The sequence below is a fragment of the Bufo bufo genome, chromosome 6 (genome assembly GCF_905171765.1).
Source record: "Bufo bufo chromosome 6, aBufBuf1.1, whole genome shotgun sequence".
Taxonomy (NCBI): Eukaryota; Metazoa; Chordata; class Amphibia; order Anura; family Bufonidae; genus Bufo; species Bufo bufo.
The window spans coordinates 125,687,171-125,692,355 of NC_053394.1; the positions used below are offsets into that span (position 1 = coordinate 125,687,171).

The window sequence follows — 5,185 nt, forward strand, 5'->3', positions numbered from 1 at the left end:
CTGACATGATGACGTCACCACAGTGGGCAGACGCAGTGATGTCAATACTGAAGACGTCACTGCACCCGGCCAGCGTAGTGATGTCACACGGCAGCGCACATGAGATTTGACGCATTTTCCTCAATCAAGATGGCCGCAGCGGCCTCTTCACGAGCAAATGGATGAAATGAGTATGTATTTTCTGGAATTTAATTATTTCCACGAAGCGCGAGGAAATTCAACTTCGTGACAAATCGAATTTTTTCTGAAATTCAGATCGAAGTCCACTTTGTTAACTTCGATTCGCTCAACACTACTGTCCATCATAGGATGGATGCAGGACTCCATTATTTTAGCTTTTCTGCTCCTGCGATGGAGCTGAAAAATATAAATTTTAGCATAAGTGTGAAAAGAGCATAAATTGTACCTCCATTTTTAATATCAGTGCTATTTCTTTATATTTTAGGTTCAGTGAAATTGCAAATACTAACCCACTGTAACAATGTCCTGCCACAATGGCAAGGTGTCCCGCAAGCGGCAGCACTAGCCTGGAGTAGATGATAGATTGATAGATAGATAGATAGATAGATAGATAGATAGATAGACAAATAGATAAATAGACAGATACAGTAGATAGAGTGATAGAAAGATAGCTACATATACAGTCAGGTCCATAAATATTGGGACATCAACACAATTCTAAGATTTTTGGCTCTATACACCACCACAATGGATTTGAAATGAAACGAACAAGATGTGCTTTAACTGCAGACTGTCAGCCTAAATTTGAGGGTATTTACATCCAAATCATGTAAACGGTGTAGGAATTACAACAGTTTGCATATGTGCCTCCCACTTGTTAAGGGATCAGAAGTAATGGGACAATTGGCTTCTCAGCTGTTCCATGGCCAGATGTGTGTTATTCCCTCATTATCCCAATTGCAATGAGCAGATAAAAGGTCCAGAGTTCATTTCAAGTGTGCTATTTGCATTTGGAATCTGTTCCTGTCAACTCTCAAGATGAGATCCAAAGAGCTGTCACTATCAGTGAAGCAAGTCATCATTAGGCTGAAAAAAACACAGAAAACCCATCAGAGAGATAGCAAAAACATTAGGCATGGCCAAAACAACTGTTTGGAACATTCTTAAAAAGAAGGAGCGCACCGGTGAGCTCAGCAACACCAAAATACCTGGAAGACCACAGAAAACAACTGCGGTGGATGACCGAAGAATTCTTTCCCTGGTGAAGAAAGCACCGTTCACAACAGTTGGCCAGATCAAGAACACTCTCCAGGAGGTAGGTGTATGTGTATCAAAGTCAACAATCAAGAGAAGACTTCACCAGAGTGAATACAGAGGGTTCACCACAAGATGTAAGCCATTGGTGAGCCTCAAAAACAGGAAGGCCAGATTAGAGTTTGCCAAACGACATCTAAAAAAGCTTTCACAGTTCTGGAACAACATCCTATGGACAGATGAGACCAAGATCAACTTGTACCAGAGTGATGGGAAGAGAAGAGTATGGAGAAGGAAAGGAACTGCTCATGATCCTAAGCATACCACCTCATCAGTGAAGCATGGTGGTGGTAGTTTCATGGCGTGGGCATGTATGGCTGCCAATGGAACTGGTTCTCTTGTATTTATTGATGATGTGACTGCTGACAAAAGCAGCAGGATGAATTCTGAAGTGTTTCGGGCAATATTATATGCTCATATTCAGCCAAATGCTTCAGAACTCATTGGACGGCGCTTCACAGTGCAGATGGACAATGACCCAAAGCATATTGCAAAAGCAACTAAAGAGTTTTTTAAGGGAAAGAAGTGGAATGTTATGCAATTGCCAAGTCAATCACCGGACCTGAATCCGATTGAGCATGCATTTCACTTGCTCAAGACAAAACTGAAGGGAAAATGCCCCAAGAACAAGCAGGAACTGAAGACAGTTGCAGTAGAGGCCTGGCAGAGCATCACCAGGGATGAAACCCAGCGTCTGGTGATGTCTATGCGTTCCAGACTTCAGGCTGTAATTGACTGCAAAGGATTTGCAGCCAAGTATTAAAAAATGAAAGTTTGATTTATGATTATTATTCTGTCCCATTACTTTTGGTTCCTTAACAAGTGGGAGGCACATATGCAAACTGTTGTAATTCCTACACCGTTCACCTGATTTGGATGTAAATACCCTCAAATTAAAGCTGACAGTCTGCAGTTAAAGCACATCTTGTTCATTTCATTTCAAATCCATTGTGGTGGTGTATAGAGCCAAAAATCTTAGAATTGTGTCGATGTCCCAATATTTATGGACCTGACTGTATATACTGTAGATCGCGCTCTCTCCCTAGTATAAAACTGCAGTTCCATGCGCCATCTGCCGTTTAGAAACACAAATTGCACCCTGGATTTTCTAACTACTCTTTTTACACACTTTGTTCTCTATTTAAACAGGATATCGCTCTGCACTCACGCGATTCCACTGTGAGCGCTAGCGCTGCTACATCTGTAGAATATGGAGCAGAATCTATTCTTTCAGTAATATGAGCAATGCAATAATGTTGGAGTAACACGGAGTCTATTGAATCACCAATAAGGCTGTGGGCGCTAATTGGCAGCATTTTAAATACAGCTGCAACATTAGTCACACAATCGCCTACCAGGGGGAACAGGAGCAGAGAGAAGGACTCCTACATGTAAGTCAATTATACCTCGGTCATTTTAACTACAGACTTTGAAAGTTTGTCTGGTGTTTATCTAGTGTCAATTCAGTGTGAGTACCACTGGTGATTATAACCTTTGATTGTAGTGCGGGTCTTATCAAGACTATATGACAGGATAACAGAAACAGCATCCTGTTGGGAGCTTCCCTAGCATCTGAACTGTGAGTCAGCACTGACTATTGACTAATGATTTCACATATTTTTGGGTGATGAACACCAAACTGATCCTGGTATATTATTACTTTTTGCCCTAAAGGATGTGGAGCACACCATCTGCTACTTGAAGGAGCCCAACACGGGCACGAGTGTCAAAATGTACATATAATCGGCCCTAAATGATGCTATCAAGCACATCCATTGGCCTGATTACATCCCCCTGCATCCATAAATTGTAGAGCGACTATCCTAGTTTGTATATGCCGGCACCTATCTTATATTATTTTGTTATGTGACCTGGCTATATGTCAGTATTTATCCAGTTGCATTTATTTTGTATAGACCAACAGTTTTGACTACACCTCCTGATGAACCCATAGCACTGTCTAGGGGGAAACACGTCGAGGTAGCTAAGGTGTTTGACTACCAAGAGGTAGCCAAGGTGTTTGACTACCCAGTCAACCCAGACCAACTTTATGTTTTGTATATGTCTGTACTTTATGTTTTATTGTATTTTTTGTTTTTTCACTCCATTCAGCTGATTTATATATATTGATAAATAATTATCCTCACCTCAACCTGGGGTAATCTAGTGCTACCCCCTCTCTGCACTCCTCTAGGGATTTGTAAGGGGTAGTAGTCTAGGTACGTGGACAGGGGGCCTCCACCATCAGGAGTCCTCCCTGGGCTGAGGCTTTAGGATAGGGGTAGATATAGGGATAATCATTCCCAGACCCCAGGCTATTATTATTATATGCTGGATGTGAATATCGGTCACGTTCATTTCTTTATATATATTTGATGTTATGTATAGTGGACCCTAGTGGGATCCTTTTAAGGTATACCAATAAAATTATTATTTTAAGGGTTATTTCTCTATGCTGGACTTGTTAATGCAATAATATAGCAGTGCAGCTCAAGGGCAGACACAAGCTGTCTCATCACTGCATTCTGCTGATTTCTGGGGTAATAGAAGGAGCCCCAATGTGTGTGATCACCAGATATGAGGTCACCCTAGGATCTATCTGTACCCCGCTTATATAAGTTATTAAATAGTAATTATTACCTGGCTTCTTCACTGCAACCATCTTTAAAAACGCTTCCTCAAACATCTTTAGTTCCTTTAGATCCATTTCTTTCTTTTTTGCACGCCGACGATAGGCCATATAACTGTGAGACAGAGAAAAGTCCTTAGATGAGCCGTACAGATGACAATATTCAGTTCCCCATCAGAAAACACCCATGGACCCCTCCCCCACTACAGAGATTGGGATATAAAGGTGCAGTATAACAAGCAGGAAGGATCTGGTGTCTTAGTGTATATTATATCATAATATAGCAGCGGGAAAGGGAGGACAGCGACTACCTGATTATAGCACTGTCCGATCCAGCCCCTGTATTATAGACTGGCTGCTGTAGTTACTGCGCCACCTGTAGGTCAGACATTAAATCTTATACGAATAATGTGATGTTTAGAGTAGAAGAAAAAGGAAACTCACCAGCAAATTATGATGGTAAATATTCCGGCAAAAAGAAGAATTCCTAAAAGCGGCAGGACAATGCGCAATATGTCTGGTAATAAAGAAACGTGATGCTTGTTATTAATTCTTACTATAGAGAGAAAACATTCTACAAGACATTGTCCAACATCTCTAGATCCTCCTGATGCCAGCAGGGCCCTTCACGAGGACATCAGCTGGTAGGCACTGGCAGCTTGGCTGGGTATAGTGGTGGTGATTGCTAGACTGTGGACTGGTAACATCTGGATAAGGGGCACATCATTATAGGAAAGGAATTAAATGACTACTCACTGTTATTCGCACCTCCGCTGTCCGGACCGCGCGTTGTCCGCGGTGATCCATGGAAAGTCACTGTCCATAAAAGAATGAAGGAAAATAAAGACATGAAATCAATCAGCAGCTGAACCCCTAAACTGGACCATGAGGTGGAGATACTAACTGAACCCTAGAAACCTACACAACGCTCCCAGTGATAACGTCCATTACCGCCCGGTGTCTCTGGGACTTTCTGTTCAGCAAAACAAACAAAAAAATCACCAACAGACACAAGAGAAATCTGCTGAGCTCCATCTCCAACTGCAAACCCTCAAAAGATTCCCATGTACCCCAACACATAGAAGACTGGACACAGCGGTGTGATGTCACCATCATCAGAGCTCTGGGGATGAGGCTGCTGCTACTGATGATGTCATCAGAGATAACACCTAAAAGATGCACATTATATGAGAAGGGGATATTCTAAGTAAAAAAAAATCCCCCAATAGAAACTTTATTGACACTAAATATTGCAACTAAAATGAGTTTAGACCGGATGTT

General features: G+C 41.8%; 1 long non-coding RNA gene across 1 annotated transcript; it reads right to left on the bottom strand.

Moving 5' to 3' along the window:
- Positions 1-486: 486 nt before the first annotated feature.
- Positions 487-4,699, bottom strand: LOC121004999. The gene is made up of 4 exons (XR_005779854.1): positions 4,661-4,699; positions 4,349-4,421; positions 3,916-4,019; positions 487-527 (listed from the first exon to the last, which is right to left on the bottom strand). It is a non-coding gene; the product is annotated as an uncharacterized LOC121004999 (long non-coding RNA).
- Between the last annotated feature and the right edge of the window lie 486 nt (positions 4,700-5,185).